Consider the following 24,705-nt stretch of genomic DNA (forward strand, 5'->3'; position numbering starts at 1 on the left):
CAGAGGTTGGGGTATAGTTTTTATATATATACATATAAAATCTTATTTCATCCTCACGGGAATCCTAGAAGGTAGGTAGGGATCATCACAGGTGACATGATATGTAGAAAGAGGTGCTGTGTGATTTGTCAAAATAACATAGTCAATAGCAGAATGAGATTTGAAGAAAAGTTACTGTCACAAAAACACCAGGGTAGGGTGAGGAGCCCAGAAATGGGGTGGGCTGAGTTAAATTAGAGGAGAGGAAAGCTGATAAAGTATTCTCCGGAGCTCCAGGATGCCAATCCCAAGTTGTGTGGCATACTATCACATTACCTCCTGACAAGAGAAATCAGGCAGGGGCCAGACTCCATTCAGTGGCAAATTCTAGCACACAGAAACACGGGCATTAGTTGTTGCTCTTCCCCTCTGCACATGGGAGAGAATGCTAGCACACATCATGGGAGAATGCTAGCACACACAGTTGCAAAAAGCCTGCAGTCATTAAACACAGGAGGGCAAAGGTCTCCTGATGTTGCTGCTGCTTCATTCTAAAGAGCAGTAAAGACATTCAGGAAATAAAAGATCTTTACCATGAGAGGGCGTCCTTATCAAAAATCAACCTCTGGGGATTATCTTGACACACATTCTAAGTACAATTCAGGAAGCGAGGAATGCCAATCTGAATGGGAAAGGTTGTCTGTGATAAAGGGGACTGAAGGTAATTTTATCCAGTATGACAGGTGATACTTTAACTGTCTCTTAACAGATTGATTCATTTCCAATATTTTCAAGTGAACAATTTTTAAAAATGTATGAAGAAATGATTATGTGAATGAAAAGCGGTGACTAATTAAGAATATCAAATGGTTCTAATATTAGGCAGCTTGTTTTCTTAGTTTAAAAGAAAAAAACAGTTCAGGAATGACTGCTAATGAGCATATGATTTCTTTGGGGACAACGAAAATATTCTGCAACTAACTAGCTGCAGTAGTTCTGTGAATATAATACAAACTGATGAATTGTACATTCCAAATGGATTAATTTTATGATACCCAAACTGTTAAAATATATGTTAACTGGGCAAGGTGATGCATGGTTGTAACTCTAGCACACATCGAGCTGAGGCAGGAGTAATCCAAGTTTGAAGGCAGCTTGGGCTACATAAGGAATTTAAGGCCAGCCTTTGCTACGAAATGATACACTAATTCAAAATACATAAAAAATGTATGTATGTGTGCACTGCCCTTACAAATAAAGAGGCAAGTAAAACCTAGTCCCGGCTCTCAATTTTCAGAGCAAGTCAGTGTTCAGAAGTCAATGTCTATTTTATATAATTTTCCTAAACACTTCAGAGATCTTGAGTTCTTCCAGAATTTGTGTAGAGAAACTACAAAATCTAAATTCAGTTCTCAGAGCTCAGGGTTTTACAAACTGAGCAATGATGGTCAAGTTCAATACCTTGGTTTCTTTAGCTCTGAAATGGAAATAATTATGATAATAGTAAAAAATCTACATTATTCATGTAGATGCTTAGCTGGGTTAGAACATGCACTTGTGAAATACCAGCTGTAGTTATCCTTATCTCCTCCACAAACGCAGTAGCTCAAGCAAACACCACAAGGACGAAGGAACCAAATCTAGTGATTTTGCTGGGACAGGAGGAGGCAGACACTGTAGCTCAGTGACAGACAGCTTAACTCTTTTGCAGGGAGGTCTGGGTTCGATCTGCAGTACCACACATAAACAAGGAATAATGGCCCAGTTATTGATCGTTTTGCTATACTGACAGAGACCTCGGGCTTTCTTCACATAATGCCCACTTTCACTCTCCAAGCCAGGGTACATTTTTAATGCCTTAACACAGGTCTTCACCTTTAATCGACATTTTTCAAAGCCTTTCACACAACGTACATAACTTTAGCTACACCTCCTTGGGTTATCTTTAGATAACCAATTTCACACGGTCAGCATGTTGTGTAAACAGCACCACATTAATCACTCATCATTCAGCACTAACACTGGTATTGATTCACAAGAATGTGCCTATTTGTTTGAACATAATGTCTACATTGGAAAACCTCAATCCTCCCAATCTCACATCAACCATGATCTTCTTCCTGTGACTGTCTCCTTTTCACTGAATGAATGTAATAATTACGTCTTTAATAAATAACATATAAGTGGATTCAAAGACAGACAACAATTAATGTTTAGAACTAAGACTGAGCAATTCTAAAAACACCTCCAGATGGATATAAGAACAAAGCTCCTGCTGATTTAACGACTACAAGGGTTTCTGTCTCACGGACTCATGGTAATTCTTGACGCCTCAGCCATCCAGCCAAATAGTCAAGAACGTGTGAGTTTTATTTTAGCGCCCATAAAGTACACATTGCTATGTCAAAGTCAATAAAAGGGCATGCTGTGCATCGAGAATGATAACACCTGGAAGAATAAAGGGGACTGGCTACAAATGAAGCCTACATTAAGAGAAGCAGACTGCCCGTGTGTAGACTTTGTAGTATAAGGACAGCATCTATGGAATGATACTGGAGGTTGTCTTTTGACCTATTTTATATAAAATACATGTATAAATACATGTGAACATGTTCATGTGTGAACATGTATTTTATACATGTGAGCGTTTGTGCACTCATGCATGCGCGCGTGTGCGCGCACGCGCACACACACACACACACACACACATGCTATACATACAAGAATACTATATAAGATATCAAAGAGAATAAGAAAGAATTAGTGGCCAACTTTCAAAAACAACTACGTCAAGGAGAAATGTTTACTATTACAAATTACTTTAAATAATTACGCAAGGATAATAAACTGTTTTAATGATTTTAACAGAAAATGGCTGTTTTCAGTGCAAATGTGTTCACCATATCCCAACATCAGGTAACCATGTTGCCTTCTAAAATGATAACATTATTTAAACCTACAGGAATCTCATTAACCACCAAATGGATATTTTGCCCTTGTCATCTATGGAAACAGGGCCTAATGTTAGTTAGATAAGATCCAATCATTGATCAGATCAATGATCACGAGTTCTTTATCGAAGACACAAATTTGTACATTGATCCTTAAGAAATGAAGGATTTGTTGTGAAAGATAAGTCAACTTATTTTCAAAAGGGAAAAAAAAGGAGCATACATTGTTTGTCCCCCATATGTGAACTGAATGTCAGAGCACAGGACACTGATTGGTCTCACTCCTGGGTTTCTTCTAATTCTTCACTCCTGTCAACAGCACCTGCTGGTCAAGGGCAAAGGGGGTGGGGGTGGGGCGAGGCAACCTTACCTCCTTCATTTAGCAGCAGAAGCTGACTGCCATTAGCTCCCTGTCAGCAGGGGCAGCTGGGGAAGTGATAAATGACCCAGGGGAGCCCTTTCCAGCTCTCTCCTCAGATCCTGAATTCTTAACCCATTTACCGAGCAGCTACTGTCTCATCTTCAGGGAAACCCATCTTTCTGCCCAGAATAGAAAAGCGTCAGTCTTTACTAAATCCACCAGCCATCCAGTGGTGGATCATGGGTGTGGCCTGAGAAACCAGAACACAGTGGCAAGCTCTGTAAAGGGAGCTTGGGCGTTCAGAAAGTCTTTTTCTAATTCAACAGAAAATTCAAGTAATTTCTGAAAAGAGCGATGAGAAATTGAAGGCAGTAGCAATTCCCAAGTTAGTCACATCAGAAACTGTGGCAAAGGCTAAAATTTCTTTCTTGTTCTATAACGGTAAAGCATGTAAGCAAAGCTTCAGCTTCCTCTGGCCAAAGGACGTCATGGCTGACACAAGGGAGAAGATAGAACACAGGAAAAGGCGACAATGTCTATCAGGGCTTGGTGACATCTGTACTACAAGTTCTTGTTCTTTTAGCTCTAAATTTATGAAGAAAATGGAGAAGCTAGCAGGAAATCCAGTGGGGAAAGGCACCTTTACCATCCCAGCTGACTACCCAAGGATCACTCACTGGTATCCTCAGCCAGAAAGAAGCAGTGCTCACCAATAATTCAAGCTTCCCTGTGGGCAAGGCTGACCAACACTGATCAAAGGCTACAGGGACAAAGCCTTTCACAACTGTTGCACTATCCTACAACTCCTACCGCAGGTTTAGAACGCACACTTGACACTTTTATAGGAGGCAGAAGAACTGAACAGTGAAATAATCAAAAGCAGCACCGAGGACGATAACAGGCGCTCAACTAATGGCAGAGGTCTGTTATCCGTGTCACCACCACAAAACCTGACTAAGGTGTAACTTGGCATCTTTTCTTCCTGAAAACTCACCTCAATCACCAGCACAGAGCTCACACTCATGGCTGAAAAAGAATGACATACTTGCTAAGGTTTAAGTGGCGGGTATGCTGGGATCAAAACTCACTTTACCGATTCTGAAGTTCATTCCTAAGTGGAAAGCCACCACAGGGTGTCCTTCTCAGAGGCCTCCTTACTCCTACGCACTCCAGGGAGTATCCTCCCTCAAAGGCCTCTTGCCCACATTCTTCTATCACATGGCCAGTGTACTAAACTTTACTACAGTATGTGCGTGCACAGGTGTTTGTGCACAAATCTGGATGTCAAAGGAGAGCTTCAGTGGAGCCATTTCTCTCTTTCCACCTTTACACGGTTTCTGGAGATCAAAGGCAGGACATCATGCTTGCACATCTGTGCCTCTACAGCTGATTCCCCTCACCATCCTTCAGGGGGCCAGTGTTCCTTCCACAAGCAGCATTAAGGCTGTTGCCCAACCTCCTTTAACTCAAATGTTACAGGAAAAGTTCTTGGCCCTTTATTCCACATCATAGCCTCTCACTCATCCAACTCCTCCTATTCCTCCTTCAGAGCTTTCCCACTCTGCCCTTCCTATTCCTCCACTATATCTGTCCTTCAGCCCCTCTGCCACCTCCGTTCCCCTTTTCCTACACCACACATGTCCTTCAGCACCATCCATAAATGTTGGGCAGTCAGAGCGATCCACATGCAAGCCCAGAGTTAGAGAATCCAAGACAAGGAATTCCTGGGTCACGCTAGCTAGCTAGACTAGCCACATTGGCAGGCTCCAGGTACAATATGTAAGGGACAGAATAATCGAAAAAGATGCTGGATGCCAACTTCTGGGGCGCGCGCGCACACACACACACACACACACACACACACGCGTGCGCGCACATACACACTTGAACAAGTGCACATGCACATTATCCAGCATACATTTGAACATGCATAACATATGCTAACACACACACAACACACACACAAACACAGAGGGAGAGATAGAGAGAGAAAGAGAGAGAGAGCACACAAAGATATAAGAAAAGAGAGTGACATATATCTCTAGGTGTTAAGGCATTTCCAGAGGCACTGAGATACTGGGGCTCCGGCCAATGAATGGTTTAATCTATGAATATATTCAAAGCATAACTACCTAAGTGTGAAACCATGGAAGGACAGGTTGGAGGTGCTGTGGGGCAAAGCATCTTAGCTTGGCCTTCTCTATTACAGCTTTATTCTGCTTCACATTATGAAGTTTTCTGTTTTTCCAGACCATGAGGTAAACAGCTTCTATGATACAGTACTGTGCCCATGATGTTGTATCTCACCACAGGGATACAAGAAACATATAGGCTGAAACCTCTCAAGTCCTGGGCTGAAGTTACTAAAGATCTCATTGAGCATAAATCTTCCACCCACAAAACTGAAAAGAAGGAAAGGCATTTATACCAGTTTTGCTTTCGCACCTCAAACTGCAAACTTACTCACTGCTTGTGCAAAGTGTTCACAGTTAAAAGATGCAAGAGGCACCGACATGAGAAGGTGCAGAAAGAACACTAGGACACTCTGGAGAGACAATCTTCACACACCTGATATCATAGAAGTTGTTGTTGCTCTTAATCTCTCACTTGGTCTATTTATACATTAAACTTTATTGTGCATATGGACATACAGTGGCAAACATATTGATACAGGCTTGGTGCTATTTCAAACATCCTCTGGGAATCTTGGAACAGCTCTGCTTTGCATAAAAAGCATTCTCTGCACACTGCTATGCCAGATGTATTTTCCCTCTAAGTCCTTTGCAACAGAAAACACCTTCCTATGCAAGCATACAAGCTCTGTGAGAAGATGGAGCACTGTCTGTCTTGTTACTGTTTAATTCTAAAATCCTGGAATATTATCCAGCCTGTGCTAGCTGCTGAGTAGACATGGGTTGGAAAAAATAATCCATCTGGTTAGCTGCTTAAATATAGCAAGGAGCTATGGTCCAAATTTCACTTGAAGACATTCATGCCTCTGGAAGGCTTCCCTCAACCATGACTAGAAATGTCTTTTCCCTACTGTCTTCTGATGGGCACTCATTTTTCCCTCATAGCACTTCCACAATCTGTAATTAGTTTATGTTTCTGTATAGTCATTTTTTCCCTCGTTCACCACAATATCAACACTATAAAGATTAGGGCTGTGTCTATCCCAGCACAAATGCAGCAAAGCAAAGAGTTATTGTTCGAATTCTTGTAGAAATAAAAAGTCCAGAGAAACTGAGATGAAATTCACAAGAGGAAGTGAGCTCTTGGTTTACTGTCCCACAAATGAATGGTTAAGAGGGGTTGGAATTAGGAGTCGCAGTGAAACCCTAGAATCCTGAGTGGGTAGCTTATTAGACTAAATCTGAGCTGACAGCACCACAAGAGATTAAATTATATCATGAAATAAGATACCTAATAAGCACCATTATCTTGCTTTCAGTAAATTTTTACTAAATGCTGTGTGCCAAGATTAAGATGCTGCATACAACAAAAATAATAAATAAATAAAACCAATGTCCTCTCCTACTGGACCTTATAATCTAGTAGATGGAGAGACATAATAAACATCCCTAAACTATATAATATTGTTGCTGTGAGCAAGAACAGGGTAGAGAATTCTGTGTGGCAGAAACCCAGATACAAAAGAAGCCAGTTGCATGGGCACATGAATCACAATTCTATATCCATTTTCAACACAGCAACTGTTAATTAAAATGTTGTGTAAAGGGGCCAGGCATATAGGCACATGATTTTAATCCCAGCAACTGGGAGGCAGAGGCCAGCCTAATCTACACAATAGGTTCCTAACTATCCAGGGCTTGAGACCCATCTTTTAAAAATAAAATAAAATAAAATAATAAAATAAAATAACAAATAACAAAGATCTATGAAGGGTTGGCAAGAAGGCACTAGCCCTGCAAGCCTGGTAACAGAGTTTGATCCCCAGAATCCAGGAGAAAACAAACCAACTGAACAGCTGCCCTCTGACCTCCACATGCATGGCATGCCCCCCATGACAATAAATAAAACATTCAGGGTGCTGGGTGCTGCTCTGCCAAAGTGTCTGTCAGAAGCTTCTGTGTCTGGGAAACCTCGGAAGGAATGGAAGAAACTAAGAGTATAGACCCTCAGCACTGTATGCTTCCGAAATGCTAATGCTACCACGTCCATTCTGGAAAACACCCTAGTGAACTGGTGATTAACACTACTGTGACAACACCCACAAGCTCCATGGATGAACACAGAAATCACTAGAAAATCCCAGACATGGGATACTCCAGCCACCACCAAGACGAGACTCCCACAGAGGGTCCTTTCCCACTTTATTAATGTAAGCTTGATAATATATCAAGATACAGTGACCCCTTACATGTTATCACAAAGATTACACTGGAAAGAGGGTGAATTTTAACTACAAAGTCTTTAACCAGAATCGAAAAGTCCTGACCCAGCAGCTACAACAAGGTAAGAGAAACTGGTTGCCATATTCCTTTAATAACTGGCCTTCCAGATACTCGTGAGGAGGAGACTATCAAACAATGTTTCTTTAAAAATCTTAATAGGCACAGCTTTGGAACAAGTGCAACAGATGTATAGAACTGATTAAATATTTAAATACCTATGTGGACACGGCATTAGTTTTTGAAATATTAGTTTCAGAAAATATCGACTTGAGGACTTTATTACTTACTGAGTAAATATATAATACAATGAATATTCATGAACAGTAGGAATTCTCCATTTTAATGTAAGCATGCATACTTGAGTTATAAATGATTCAGCTTTGTACTGGTTGGCTCTTACGTTATGATAGGGCTGTGTTCCCTGTCATATGTTACTAAGCAATTTAGGGCAAGGATTTTATGCACTGATTCTTGGATTATAATACAATGGAAAGTCATTACAGACTAATGATAGAAAACGAATTTTTACAAAGAAACCACCATTTCTCTGTTGATATGTAAACTAACTAGACATTAATCTCATCTATTAGTTGAATGGGATTTAATGTATCAGAGATGAATTCTTCCAACATTTTCATTATTCTTCTTTATAGCTATATAAGCTTGTGACTGCAATGTGTTCCCAACCTTTGTTGCAATGAAAAGGTAGCTACGAGAGATTAGAACCATTAGGGAAGAAACCAGATAGAATTTTTTCCCCCTTTTCACTCTCTCAATGGCCCCCACCAAGTACAGTACCCCCCCCCCCCCAGAGAGTAGCATACAATTGTGACTGTTGAAAGAAAGAAAGAAAGAAAGAAAGAAAGAAAGGAAGGAAGGAAGGAAGGAAGGAAGGAAGGAAGGAAGGAAGGAAGGAAGAAAGAAAGAAAGAAAGAAAGAAAGAAAGAAAGAAAGAAAGAAAGAAAGAAAGAAAGAAAGAAAGAAAGAAAGAAAGAGGGGTGGGTGAGACCACTAAGGAAGAAAAAGAGAAACAGGTCCAGGGAGAAATTTATTATTTCACAGCATTCTTTCAGAACTAAAAGTTCTATCTAGACTTCAAAACCACAAAACTATATATAATCAATATAGCCAGGAAACTCAACAGAAATGTTTGCTGTATTCCTTGTAGAAGGGATAGGGTCTCTTAGCAGTCTACTGAGGTTTTCAGAAGAAGAGGAAATGTTACAAAAACAAAAGAAGTACTCATTTCTGATCAGGAGCTCAAAATACTGTTAGAAAAACCCTGAGGTGATTAAGAGGGCTGGGGTGCAGCTCACGTAGGAGAGAAGCTGCCTAGCATACATGAAGCCCTGAGGTCATTCACCAGCAACACAGAAAACAGCCATGTCGGCGTACACCTGGACCCCAGTTCTCCAGAGGCAGAAGTAGGAAGATCAAAAAGTTCAAGGGCATCCTTAGCTAAACAGTAAGTTGGGGCCATGTGGTGCTTTGAAAGAAAATGGCCCCCATAGGCTCATAGGGAGTGTCACTATTAGGAAATTGTAGTCCTTGTTGCACGAAGTACTTCACAGGGGGTGGTCTTTGAGATTTCAGATGTTCAAGACCGGCCTTTCTTGCTGCCTGTGGATCTGGTGTAGAGCCCTCAGCTCCTTCTTGCATGCCACCATGCTTCCTGACAGGACAATAATGGACCAAACCTCTCAACAGTAAGCCAGCCCCAATGAAATGTTTCCTTTATAAGAGTTGCCATGGTTATGGTGTCTTTTTACAGCCTTAGAAACTCTAACTAAAATGGGCTAGCTTGGGCTATGTGAGACCCTGTCTCAAAAAGTTTGAGAGGAAAAAAAAAAAAGAAGGGAGGAAGAGAAGAAAGGAAAAGAGACTGAGGAAAAAGAATGTCTCAACGTGAGACCAAACAATAGGCTCCTGGCACTTGGGACCTGGCACTTGACAGGACTTTATAAAAGCTCTCCTCCAGTGTGGCTACTTTCCTTTTCCATATAGATTAGAAATTGGCACTGGGGACAACAGGACTGCCATTTGACAAATTCCTAAAGCAAATGCACGGGTGTCCCAGAGCATCACTGAATTCCTGTGGCACAGATGGGGATGTTGGCTCACCTAGGACCAGGCAAACACTGGGGATGCAAGAACAATTCCCTCATGCTGCCCCGTCTCAGGGTCATCCCATCCTATCCTGCTGCCCTGGTGAATCTGAAGACAGTGGACAGCATCCAGTGTGGAGACCTTATTGCACAACAAGAGGGGCTCTGCAGATCACCACAGGTGGAGATCTGAAATGGCAGCTATACAGGATTCCTTGTGTTTATCCACCTTCTAACTCTCTCTCAGCATCCTGTAGCTCTCCTTGGAAACTGTATCTCACCCACTGACACTGGCCAAGATCCAGAAAAACATAAGACAAAAACTGGCAAATCTCCCAGCACAGCTCATTAATAATCTGCAAATGATGCCCTTCAAGCCACAGGTCATGGCGGTACAGATTCACATCTGTCATGTAAAAGCAGTGCCTTGGTGCTAGAGGTCCACAGGTATTACCTGCTTGGAGCTGGCCCTCACTGAGCACTGCCCCCTAGGTACTTTAAACACCCACTCACTACTTCTTAGTGCCAACTGCACACACTGCTCTGAGGTCCTTTTGACGCAACGCACCTTCTTCTCTAAAGCCAAATTCCTTTCATCTTGGAGTATCTTCCTGAGTCAAATCCAAGGCGGGACACCTTCATTCAATCTAGAATGCTACTCAGCACTGTTCTCACAGACCGTGTCAATTCTCAATGGGTTTCTATCACCTTTTCCTCTCTAAGAAAGCATCCATGGTACCTGCAGAAAAATACCAGCCTAACCACTGTAATGCCAAATGCATTTTAGACCCATTGAAGTAAGATAAACTGAGGACACTCAACAGTTCTGTCCTTACTGAAGAGTCAAACTGATCTGAGTAATCTAAATACACTGCATAGAAAGATGACGCATCAAGACCTCTAACTTAGCTTCACACGATGTGAAATCAAGGACATCGACACTTTCCAGTGTGTACTGTCTGAAATAAATGAATTAACTTCTTAGACTGTATCACATAGCGCTCCGATTACAGTTATTCAGAGCCTGTGCGTTGTAAAAGTGTGTGGAAAGAAACAAAAGGATGAAATAACCATCCTGTCAATCCTCCACCCACAGAATGTGCCTAATTACACCTCGGGCTCAGTGATGGAAATCCATTCGCATGCTGTGTAAGCACTGACTGGATCACTATGTCCCACAATCCAGATGTCATCCCTTACTGTATTGTGAATTACAATAATGCCACCAAATCTTAAGTCAATAGGAGTTTAAGGTACTTAGGAAAATGTGACATTTGGGAAGGGAGGGCTTCTCAATGTCTGCAGAAACAAGAGAGAAGCTTTTGTACTATATAATTAGTTTAAAAAAAACGTATCTTACATTCAATAGTTGTAACATATTTATGATGCCTAACTGATATAATTATGAATGGGCAATATTTATTATTCCACTCTATTGCCAGGATAGTCATCTGATTATTTCACTCCCTTTTCTGTTTTTCCCCTCCCCTTGCCTGACTTGATGCTCATTTCACTGTGAAGGTCTTGTTACTCTTGTTTACCACCTCCTTTTGACAAAAAAATGACTATTCAGATTAAGGTAACCTGTGAACTACTGCCTGTAAAACAAATGTCGCATCACTGGAATGGCTCGTTCCTGAACTGTAACAAAGACAGGGATATGAGCCCCATGAGAACACCTCTGGTAACAGCTTCATTTGTCCTAGCAACAGACACTACCTAGTAACTATGCTACCGAGATGTCCAGAATGCTGTATCAGCATGTAAACTAGTTCATAGGTGGGGCCACTGCATTATGCCCATATAAAAATAGGAATTTGATAATGAACTCTTCTCCTTATGAAAATTAACTTCAAATTACTCCAATAACACCTTGTCCATATCTAGAATTGCTCTTTCAATACCCAGATGGGGTTATCCCTACAACTGACCATGTGGACTAATTGGCGAATTAATATTCCTTGAACAACAACAATCTTTGAAAGGTTAAAAAAGTGAACCGCCATCAAACCCACAGCTTTGCTACCAATCAACAGTAAGTTCTGAGACCTTCAAATGCCAAAAAGCAGGATCCAGAAAAGACAAAAGAATTCCTAGGTCTGGATTTGAAACCTACAATACAGACATATAACAAGAGAGATGGGCTTTCAGAGTTCAGAGGGGTGCTTACATTCTGTGTATTCTAATCTTCAGCAGGTTACTTCCAGACTTACACCAGTAACCACTGTCCAAACTTAATGCTTTCAGGCAGAAACTTCAGGGGAAATACCACAGCCCTTTGCCACCTCTTTAAGAAGGAGAAGCCCAGGTCTCAGTTCTGGCATTTTCTCTGCTTCCTGAGTATGGAATGCCAGAACAAGGACATGGTGGGGTCTTACATCTACACATTCACAGTGTGATTCTTGAAATTAATTATATTTTAGAGAGATTACAAGTGCCAGGTGGCAGTCTCACAGAAAATGGGGAAGATCAATCCCTACATAAACATCTTTCATAGATCGCCCTTTTTGGAGTCACCTGAAACAATACCAAGATTTGGAGAGGAGAGTATGTTCTAGGGAAAGGGCTCGAGAGCAAGTACTTGACAGGCAAGTGCGAGGACCTGAGTCTGAATCTCCAGACCACATGTGCTGGTGAGTTCTTGTCAACCTGATATAAACTACAGACACCCGGAAAGTGAGGGACTTTTAAGGGAGGAGTTGCTGCCATCAGATTTGTTTGGAGGAATGTATATGGGGCATTTTCTTGATTAAAGATTGATGTGGAAAGACCCAGCTTACTTGAAGCAGTGCTAAACCAATAACACTCTGAGTAAGCGATGGGGAGCAAGTAAGAAAGCAGCATTCTTCCATGGTCTCTACACCAATACCTGCCTTGAGTACCTGCCATGACTTCCATGGAGTCGGAAGAAAAAATTAGTTTCTCCCCAAGTTGCTTTTGGTGTTTATCACAGCAGAGGGGTAACAGCAAGTAAATCCTCATGTTGAATTCTACAGCTGTAATACTAATGGTTCTATAGCAAGATGGAAGGTAGAGAGGAGAGAACTCCCCAAGGCCTACAGAGCAGCTAATTTGGCATACACAGCCGTGGATAATCAGAAACCCTGACTCAAACAATTTGGTGAGTGAGGAATGATGTGCTAGGTTGTCCTGCCCTCAACATATGTGTCCATATACATACATAAACACACTTATACACGTTTAAGCACATGTACAAAAGACAAAAAGAAGATAGTAAGTTAATAAAAATGTGTTTATTAAATCCTTGCTCCAATGTTGTCATCTATAGCAATGAAAAACTGAAGGCAAGGCATTGAAAGAATGGAACACAAGTTTTATCAAGTTTCAGAAGTCCCTTGTTTTTACATCAATTTTCTTTTACTCCAAGTCAACAAACACAAATTCACCTAACACTGCAAAATCCATCTCAGTACTAAATTCAAGATGCCAGCAGTTCCCTCAGTGTAGGAAAGCCAATGGATCCAGTGCTTACAAACACTACTCTCCACAGGATGCTGGACAGGTTACAGAGCCACCTGCATCTCAATTACTAATTCTACAACATAGAGAAAGCTCCACTCACCACAAAGGCTGCTGGACCATTTAAATTTGATAATCCAGCTAAGCTCTCTGCATGGGGCTGGCAGAGCAAATACCCTACAAGCATCAGTTCTCAGCTCTCTTCCCACAGAGAAACCTGGTCACTATACCAGTATCACTTTGCCATTCAAAAATACTGCTATTAACCCATGTCTGCGCGGGATACATAATTTTCTACACTATAAAATTGATCCCCGCTTAGAAGAAATAGGTCTTGAATAGACCCCTCTCATAACTGGGTTTTATTTTTAAGGCATAAACAAAAGTAAAAAGAAAATTAGCTGTTTCAATATGTGACTGAGGGACAGCATACAGGCAATGCCCAGCAGTCACCATTACCCACCCAGTTTGTGCCATTTCATCACCACAGACCCACAAAGAATCCATCCCATGCTCCCTTCTTTCTCCAGCTTCTAGAGTCACCCAGTTTAGTTTGTATGATTTATAGCTCTCACAGAAATTCAACCACAAACTAGATGGTCCTTTGCACATGACTTTTACCACACAATACATTTTGCAGATCTGTGCACCATGCAGCCCATCTTTCAATACTTTTCATCACTAAACAGTGTTCTCTCACATAGACATACTACAATTTCAATTCATTAGTTGTTGACCATTCAGATTGTTTATACCTTCTGGCCACAGTGAAGTGTTCTGCTATGAACAATCACGTATGAGATCTTATTAAACATCTGTCTTTAATGGTTTTGGACATATACCTAAAAGTGGCCTAGAGCCAGACAGGTCTCAAGTTTTTAACACTGTTATGTCAACACTGCCATCCACAATGTTAATGTTCAAGAACTGTTCAACCAGACTACTACTCATCCCTCCAAAATAGCCCAAAACGTTTTAAGTAATTTTAGAATTCTATGTTGGCCCACATGAATAACTCTTTGGCCACATGTATCTTATAGGCCATGGGTTAGATACACCTGAAACATTTACATGCACACACACATACACCTAAGCTCCAATACATAGGCATAAATTATTAATAGTTATGCAGAACACACACAGCAGTTAATGTTGCCTTCGGCACACTTCTTTTATGACATTTCTTCTTTATCGCTGGTTGATGCTCTCCAATTGTAATCCTTTAACCAACATATTAATTCATGCCCATATTTTCCTTGCTTATGCATTAGCTCAGATGTATGAGAACGCCTGCCTTAACCGGGTGTTAAGTAAATGTCTGAGGGAAGAGCCAAGACAGGACCAAACCCACGGTACAGATACAGCGGGCACCTGTAGCAAAGCCAATACCATAGCCATTTAGAAGGTTAAGCAGAAAAGGTACTGTTCCGAAGGCTGTTTTAGATGTCACTTGCCAAATGTTTCTGATGACTGTTATCTATGTCAGGTTGCACTTTGCCCTCTGTTACATCATAAAAGTCCCTCAGCAAGGGCATACAGCACAGTAGAGAATGCCACCAGCCTCATTACTGAACTGAAACCAGCTTCTCTAAGGCTCTCCTGGCCCCTCTGAAAACAGAGGCTAAGTCTCACACATTGAGTTTACTATGAGAGCGGAACGCGTTAGTCCCCTAAGAAGTACCCAACAGTGCCTGGCTCACAGGACAGGCCATTTATGATGGTTCTTCTGAATAGATTCTGAGCATTAGCTGGATATTTCTTCTCATGCTAAATCTCTAGGAAAAAAAAATCAACTTATCTGTTCCAATGAAGACCCATGCCACATATATGACATTCTCATATATGAGAATGTCAAGTCTGCTGTCATGGTTACCCAACAACCTTGTACCCAACAACCACATGACATGTCCACTTAGAACTCTATGAGCATCTTAGAATCAATATGGAGCATGCTGAAGACACCATCATGGGGGCAGCTTGGAGAAGGATAAACAGAAACCCTCTTCACTGTGTTTGGTTCTATGACTTGTAACTATTCCAAAGACAAAGCTGTAATAGTAATTCATAACATCAGCTATTACAACTTAGCTTACTATTATGTTTCTTTATAACAATAACAAAATTAATATGACACTCCAGCCCGACAGTGCAGATGCTCGAGGTTATGTGGCTAGAAACTGGAGGGGCCAGGATTCAAACCCAGCAATAGTCTTAAGGCTTTGTTCTTGAGGCTATTTTCTGGTATGAGCACACCCTTCAGCAGTTGTATGGAGTGGTTCCTTTACTGCCTCGTGTCTAATGTGTACTGCAAACATGGCTACTCCTCATTGTCTGACCTACCAATAACCCAAGTGCCCTGCCACTAGCAGCTTCCATGAATCTGCGTGTGCTCCTCTCCTTACCACAGAACTCAGAAACCTAGGTTTCTATTTCATGTTTCAATAGTTTCTCATTATGAGGATTTTAAAAATTCTAACAATGGGGGTGACAAGATGACTCTGAAGATGAAGGTGCTTGCTACCAAGCTAACAACCTGAGTTCAAATCCTGAGCCTCACATGGTAGAAAGAAAGAACGGGCTTGACAAGTTATCTACTTGTGCCCTGGCATGCACAAGTTTTTTAAAAGGATAATGAATGATAAGGTTAAAGACTGAAATAAAAGCAAAACCATGCCAGTGCCCCCACAAAGACTTCTGACCTCACTCCCACTTTGCTCTCAGCCTTCCTCTCTGGAAACAGTGGCCTTGAACATATCCAAACACATGCATGAATACACAGGTTCATGCATGCTGCTTGTGGCCTGGAGTTTTAATGCCATTCTCCCATCCCTTCTCAGCAATAGGACATCCATTCCCAGAGCCATACCAAACACTGGAACAGAAACTACTTACATAGCCTGCCTTGCAGCTACAGAACCAAGGCATTACAACCTAATCAATAACATCTATGCACAAGCATGAGGCATGTCTTTCAGGGAAAATCCTTTGGCAGAGAAAGCATTCAGTTTTCTAACTCTTCCATATGAGAGTGGCTCCTATGGGAACATGGTGGCTCAGACTTGAGGCACAAGATTGAAAAAAAAAAAAAAAAGCGAAGCAGGGCTGGTCCTCTGGGATGGAGTGCTAGGCGAGCAAGTGCCAAGCCCTGGGTCTGAACCTCAACGCTGCATACAGCAGTGCACATCTGTAATCCTCTTCAGGAGGTGGAGGCATCAGTATCAGGAGTTTAATCATCCTCATCTACATAGAAAGCTTAGGATACAAGAGCGCTGAGAAGGAAAATTAGAGGGAACAGGGGAGGATGCAAAGCAAGCAGTGAGAAGATGCCCACGGCAGGGAGGGCAGGCAGAGTCAGAGAAGGAAGGTGTATGGTCAGGTGGCCATGACCCTTCTTGCCATGTCAGCTCTGGGCTACTTGGCCTGTGAGAGACTAGTCTGGGTACTGCTACCCTGGTCAAGGTTCTTTAATTTTGGTTCTCTCCTCATTTCCTGGCAGACAGGTTCCTGCATGGCTTCCTGTTTTTCCTTGCTCTGTCTCCCCTCCTCAGTACCAAGGCTCTCTACATGTCTGTAAAGTTCCTTTGCAGCATGTGGTAGCACAGAAGACTATTCTTGTGTCTGCTTCCACTGAAAGGTAAACTTAGGTTGAGAGTTGAGATGCCCTCTCCACGGTGCTTAGAATGGATCCTGGCACACGCAGACTGTCTATTTTGTGAATGGTTTTGTATTTATTTCAAATTAGTGGACTTAATTCATCCCACAACTGAGAACCTAACTGGGTAGAGACACGATAGAGGGCGGCTGAAGAACCAGTGATAGGGGGTGATGTCAAGGGTCAGTGGCCCAGGGGCTGCACAGGGGTGATACTGGTTCCCATGCTTACAGTGAGCATGCAGTGTCCATGGAGGGAGCCGTATGCTAATAGAAGCATGCTTAGATGCTCAGACTCTAATTCTAAAGTTATTTTCATTGCTTGATCCCCACTTTGTACCATACTGCAATAGCTTTTCAGTGTTTCTACTGTCATACAATATTGTACATATATGCACATAGAACACCAATGCACATAAGACAATAAATAAGTAAATAAATACAAAAATTTTAAAAGACACCTGAAATAATTATAGAGTGTGGTTTAGTAAGACTGAAGTTAGAAACTGGTCTGAGCTATGTGACTTCTGCAAGTGCTCCTAGCTTCCATCTCCTTAGAACAAGCATGGTAAATATAGATCTGGATGTTAGTTCACAGCGCTGGGAACACTGGCACACAGTAGGCCCTCAGTGAATGTTCAGAGTGCTCTTTCTGAGATTGATGAAGATGGCCAGTGTGTACAGGCATTGAATCAATGCCTGGCTGCCTCCAAAGCTCAGTCTTATTTCACTGTGTCTTACCCAGTGTCTTTAATCCTAGTCCTGAGCAGTCATCTACTGGAGGCTTCCCCTGCCCTCATGGCTAGCATTTGGAGACTGCAAGGCCTCTAGGATTGAGTCTGCTGAGCCGAGCACAGACGACAAAAACTGAATGGAAAGGATATGCTCTCTCTCTGTCTGTCTCTCTCTCTCTCTGTCTGTCTCTCTGTCTCTCTGTCTCTGTCTCTCTGTCTCTGTCTCTGTCTCTCTCTCTCTCTCTCTCTCTCTCTCTGTGTGTGTGTGTGTGTGTGTGTGTGTTGTCGTGAGTGAGGGGAACCACAAAGCACCATATGGCCCTGCAATTAGGGAGGAAGAAGATTGCCAAGGGCAAAAATAACCCTGGCAAAATTGAATACGGCTGGCAGAAGTCAGCCCAGGCCAACTCCTTCCCCACGCTGCTCTTGCTCCCCAGGGGATGTTACTGTCATTTCTTCCCATGAATTTGAAAAGGATTTGAAAGATGAAAATAAGTCTGATGATAGTGGATATTTCTAATAGCAGGTCATTAAAACAATTTTCTCCCTTCCTAAAAGCCTGTGAACGAACAGCTCTTCAAAGGAAACATCTCCTCAGGAGAAGATCATTGTTAACTTTGAAGATGTCTAAGGACCCCCTTTTCCCATCTGAGAACGATGTCAGGTGAACGCCCATATCTGAAGAGCACTTCTGGCTATGTGCAGCCAGTGACAGAAGCAGTAGATGAAGGTTTCACAAGCTCTATGTGTGAAGTTTACTCAAGGAAAAGAACAAGGGACAGACTCAGTGGTGCTCCTTGAAGTATGCAAGTGCTTTTAACCGGAGGAAAAAACAGTCTCATAATAGACCCTCCCAATCTGGAAAGACTTCCAGTGTTCCCCTCCCTTCTTGTCCAATGGAATGAAACTATCAATGACAGTCAAGCGCCATCACTCACTCACTTACTCACTCACTCACTCACTCACTCACTCACTCACTTAGAGGGAAGCTATTTTATGCACTGAAGTTTGAGTGGGTGATACAAGGATAGAAAAAAAAAACCCAAAGTCTGAATTTCACAAAAAGAAAATTAATATTTCTTAAAATAGATATCAGTTAGGTAATCACTTGTCTTAATTATGACACCTCAAGATTTCTTTTCATGACAGCTTATAGTCAAAATCATCCTGATTGCTGCTGCTTTGGTTAAACAGCAGCTGAGGAAGTTGGCTTAGGTTCAAGGACCATGTGGGATTTTTAAGAATACACACTGAGTGCTAGAATTGTACCCATTTGGTGAGATGCTCACCAAGGGGGTGGGGGGACACACTGAAAATAAAAAAAAAACAAAAACAAAAAAAACCAGAAAAGCTAACCAGTGCCTGAAGTCCCATTGAGGGTCCTGCACCCCCAAGAAACGTACCTCAGTAATAAGGACTGTGGCGTTTGAGGTTTCCCTTCACCTTTTAGCAAGCAGATATTGCTGGTTTTGTTATCTATTATATACACATATACTAGCATCAGCACTATAGATTATTGTTGTTAATTATTTCTCCTATAAGATCTGTGAAGTTGGATAATTCCTACCAAACAGCATTTTTTACATACCATGATATCAGGATTATCATATTGGGTAGAATGACAAGAAAAGTGTTTCTATTGCCAAAAATCCCTCCTTATCAACATAGCATATGGTCCACGGCCCCTAGAAATGACTAAAATTAATATCATAAAGTTTAACGTCTCAATCAGACAATAAATATTAATACTTACATTAATATAATAAAGATCAATAATTGAAAGTAATAAAATAGACCATTATAATATGTAAATGAGGTCTCATTTAAAAGGTTTTACTCTGCTGTAGAATCCTAGATCCTTGGGGCTTATAAGAATCTTTTATTAAGCCGAGAATATTTACCAATTTGAAAGAAACACCTTAGAGCTTTTCTTTGTTATACCCCAGCTGCCAGCACCATTGCCACCATCTCTGGGGTCATTACTAAGTACAGTGACAGTTCCTTTACAAGCACTAAAGTGTCATTCACAGTAAGTTTAACACATGAGCTACGAAGAGACTAACTGGTACATATGGAATACAGCATGGATATACTGGACCAAGAGATGATTACACAGTAGCTGGGACAAAGCATGACAAAGTTAGACTTGAGAGCATGCTACTCAGGGCATGTGACTTAAGTTATATCTGGAATCTTCCATATAATACTTCAGACTTTGGGTAACTAAAAGGAAGGAGGATCCTCTCTCTCTCAAGGGGATCTACAAAAAATGATGATGAGATTTCTGTTTCCCTTCTTTACAACCATTACAAAGATAGGTAAGGGGGGAATCAAAAGGATCTCGGTGTTTACAAAAGGAGCCAGTCCCTTCAAAAGTGTAGGCTGCAATGTGTATTACACATACAGCATCTCACTCTAGTTTCCATGACTTAGAATCCTGCAATCAGCTCCCAGACCATGAGGGCCTACATAAGCCTGACCCTATCCAGTACCATCTCCTCTTTTCCAGTCACTGTTCTGGAGTGACCACAAGACTTGGATAATTTGGCTGCATTTGATAGCAGGATTCGGGTTGTAATCACTGAGAAAAAGAAATCTGTGGTTAAGGGACTGGGACATAGAGCTGCTAAAACCAATGCATTCCTACCAAGCTGTGCTTGTGATATCAACACATCAGAAGACAGAACAGAGACCCTGGGATAAATTCCTAACGTGCTCTGGGCTCCGAGGTCTGGCCAATGCCTGCATTATTTTTGCTCTCATCAAGTAGCCAGTGAGTTGTCCTTTCTACCACCAGAATGAATTAAGTAGGATTCAGGGTGTTGCTGAGGAGAGCACAGGTTTGACATCCTCCATCTCTGCACAATGGACCACAACCCACGTCCTCTAACCTTAGATATGGGTGTTATGCATTTAAATCCAGGTGTTGTCTGGGCTGTATGAGGCAGGACAGAAATACAAGAGAAATTTAAAGGCAAGGAAAAGAAGGCCCTCACTCTGGTATCTAGATGAGGTCTCAAAGAGGGGGTACCTTTGAATTGAATTCTACTCCTGTTCGGGCTATAAACCTGTATCTGAGAATCTCCCTATGATCTCATTTATCAGGGAGGGAGAAGAAAGAAAGGAAAAGACAAAAAGAAGGAAGTAGAAGAATAGCTGGAAGACAGGAGTGAGAGAAAAAAAAGAAAAAAAAATTGAAGTTTCTTAGAAACGCTCCTAAAAATGTAACTCCAGAATTACCCAAATGGTACATATAGCTATTGCCAAAGCACTTAAATCAGTATTGTCTCTGAGCCTTAAACTTGTAATGCAGTTAAACAAAGTTGACTTTGAACTGCTGATTTCCCTGCCTCCATCTGCCAAGTGCTGGATTACATACCTCTACCATCATGGCCAACTGTTAGGCTCTCTTTTGAGAACCTAAATCCATGTCTTGGTGTGTACTGTCCTTTGCCAAGGTATATCTCTCCTGCCCTAATGTCTGCATTAAGTCTATGCTAGATTCCAACCTTGCTTCACACTGAGTCATTCTGAAATTCTTTTCTGTGATAAAGCCAGGAATCCTGGCCCCTGGCAAATAAATCAGCCACACACAGTGATGTCAACACACCTTTGCTCCCACCCTCCTCTGTTCAATAAACTCCTACTGATATCACAAAGATATTTTTTCCCGTGAAAGCTATGCTCAACCCTCTTAAGAAGACCCCGACTCTGGTGTTTCCCTACCATGTCGCCACGTTTGACATCTTCTTATAGCACCTGCCATAAACATCAGTCTACTGTTCTATGCTCACAATTCTCTATAAACTGTACTATCTACCCGCATTGCCCCATGGCTGAATGTTGAACCATTGAGAGAGAGGAAGACACAGGATGGAAGCAGTGAAGATGGGTGGGTTCTAAACGAGAGTCTCCAAGGGTTGGCTGGCTAAGCTTTGTAAGAAAAGTCAAACTCAGGCGATTGGCTTCAGATTCAAATGTTTCCAAAATAACTTTCCAAACCCTCTCCTCCTTCCACTGCAGAACCATTGGAGTATGACATGAAAGGACGCAGTCACTCACTGTCGCAGAGACAGTAGGACCATTTACATTCTCAGTAACACGTGGGTCAAAACCAGGAAACACTGCTGGGAACCAGGGGAGTCACAGCTTTAAAACAGACAACAAACAGTACAGCCAGGAATGATGCTTTCTGTGGCACAAACCCAAGGGCTATCCTTTAGTCAGGCTGAAGGGCACGCAGCATCCTTCTTCTGATCTTTCCCTCTCTCAAATCCTGAAACATTTCTCTTGTGTGCCAAGTACTTTCTGAAACATCTATTCAAAAATCAATCACGTAAAAGGAGGCTCATAATGTGACGCTGACAGATATGGCAGATAAAATATTAAAGCTTCTAAAAGTATGTAATTGGACTAAAAAATTAATTACTGCATCAATGTGGCTCTCATCAATCAGTAAGATCTGCTAGAGACTATAATCTCACCTAACCATATAGCCTAACCTCAATTTATGTCCAACACAGATGAACGCAGACCAGCCACTTTCTCTCCTTTGCCCTTGCATCCTCTCTTCCTCTTCCTCCTCAAGGAAACAAGGTACACAAGAACACAAATAAACTACCACAAAATAGAAAATGAACTTTCCCCACACGCTCCCAAGGGGCCATCTGAAAGACTCTACCATCCTCTAGGGAACAAGAATACCACCCCTTGGGGAGGCCGTGTCCTTTTAACCGGTATCTGCATTTGTGATTGTGGGCCAAGGCATATGTGCTCAATAACAGGAGTGTAAGGAAACATATGTTAAGTAATTCTGCAGCACAACTTGGGATGAAAAGCAGGGCACAGCTTTGCAGGCGGCTGGACACACAAAGGAATTGGCTCTTCCTGCTTTAGGCAGGGTGTGTGCAGCCAGTTAGCATGTGAATCGGTCGCCCTGCATGGAGCGCTTTCTGTAGACATAACAGGTGGCTCTTAACAGAACTACATCACATACACCAAATGTCTGTCTCGCTGTTTCATCAGTAGTTTGTCAAGTGTATTTTCCTTCTAGAATTAGAAATGCAGAGGACTTCTTGGTCATTGGCAAGGTGCTCTAAACAAAACAGGATTAGCCCCGCTACCAGGGCAGCAGCTCTGCCTCCCTGCACACTCTCTTATGAAGAAAATGCGCCTCTGCTTCCTCACGAATATAAGGCAACATTCGGATCAAATCACAAGCTGAAAGGGCTTAGCAATCAGATAGGCTCAGAGGGAAGTCTGAAACCACACACCAGGCCGACTCAGACATTCAGTGGCTAAGCCAATCATCTTAACCAACAGAAGACTTCTTAATTTGTATTTGCTACTGGACCACTTTATCTAAAATAGCAACGTGCCCTTTATTCCGTCAGCTCATGCTGCTTTCTTATGCTCCACTGAAGTGTGTATCGCCACTGGCATTTTACATTTCTTTTGGGTTTATATATTGCCCTTTTTTTTTTAATTGAAAGGAAACAGGAGCTAATGCAGACCAAGCTGGCTTCAAACTCAGTGTTGTAGGTAAGACCTGCCTTGAGGTCCTGACTCATACCGTTACCCAGGATTAGAGATGTTCCTCACCAGATCCAGTTCTATACCCCTGCTTCATAATGGAAAAGTTGGGTGAAGCTTAATGCTATGCAGACAGTACCAAAACCAATGCCTACAAGAAAGAGAATCCCATAGCTCAAAAATAGAATAGAGATAAACCTAAAAAATATAAAGGGCTATCTAGTTTTATTTGTTTTGAAAAAGACCTGTATTATAATAAAAAGGATCTTCTGCTTTTGTTTGTTGGGGGAGGGTCTCTTGTAACCTAGGCTGGCCTCAAACTCAATGCGTAACAAAGGCTGACCTTGAATTTCCCATCCTCCTGTTTCTATATCCCCTGGGCTTAGAGATGTACCATCAATCATGATGTATCCGGGCTAGGAGCTGAATGCACCAGGGCTCTGTGCCTGCCGTACAAGCAACTCTACCAACTGAGCTACATCCCTAGCTGTGTTTTGATCAAGGCATTTTGATACAGTAGATATTGATCTAAAATAAAATTATCACTTTTCCACCAACAAACAGACGTAACAGTGAAGTTCAAGAAGCTGCCTGTGAGCAGTGGAACGCTAAACACCCTTCAGATCTCTCTCTGGCTGTCTGTTCATCTCTCCAGAGTTTCATCCACACCTTTACTGATGAACTGACCCTCTCCCTTCTTGCACAGGACAACAGCAAATAGAGCCATGCTGATGGGACGCCACAACCAGTGTGCTGTGAGAAGGAAGGGTGGGTGGATGTGGAAGAGCAGCAGCAGGGTGGTGCTTAGTTTTGTGGTTCCCAGTGGTGGAAGGAAGAGCCAGCCTGCCTCCATTTTATGCTTAAAAATAATCTTAGCAATAAAGGCAAACCTGGCTCATCCCTGTTTATGACTAAACCTCTGCTTCCTAAGGATTATACTATGCCCTGCCTGTAACCTTAACTACAAATGGTTCTGTGCTGCCTGCTCAGGAATGGCAAGCATGCCTTTGTTATAAAAAATGGTTCATGACCATCTGGCAACCCTATTTTCATTTCAAAAGGGCTCTATATACGACCACCTAGGACTGACTACTTGTGTTGTTTCGTTACCTTATTATGCCCACCTTGCAAACACGTCTTTGTTTCCGGAGGTTGTTAGGAATAATTTGTTATGTTTATGTTCTCCTCCTATCTTGCCTGGCACATCCCACATTTGCAACCCCCCTACTCTTGAGCTAGAAAAGCCTTGCCTTTCTCATGTCCAGTGAATCTCATGTCCTCTTTTATAGGAAGTAGCCCCTGTACACAAATCCAAACGCTTGCTTTAACTTATTGTGTGCTTTAATTAATTTGGTCATGAAGATTTGAGTCTGAGTCTTTCTCCTTCCATCTTTAGGATTAATAGCAGCAAGCCCTCAAAACTCCTGAGTGCTCCTGAGTCCTTGAAGAGCTAGCAACAAAAAGCATTAGTTGTTATAGGGTTTGTTTAAGATACTC

This window comes from Apodemus sylvaticus, chromosome 2 (genome assembly GCF_947179515.1).
Source record: "Apodemus sylvaticus chromosome 2, mApoSyl1.1, whole genome shotgun sequence".
In the NCBI taxonomy this organism is placed as follows: domain Eukaryota; kingdom Metazoa; phylum Chordata; class Mammalia; order Rodentia; family Muridae; genus Apodemus; species Apodemus sylvaticus.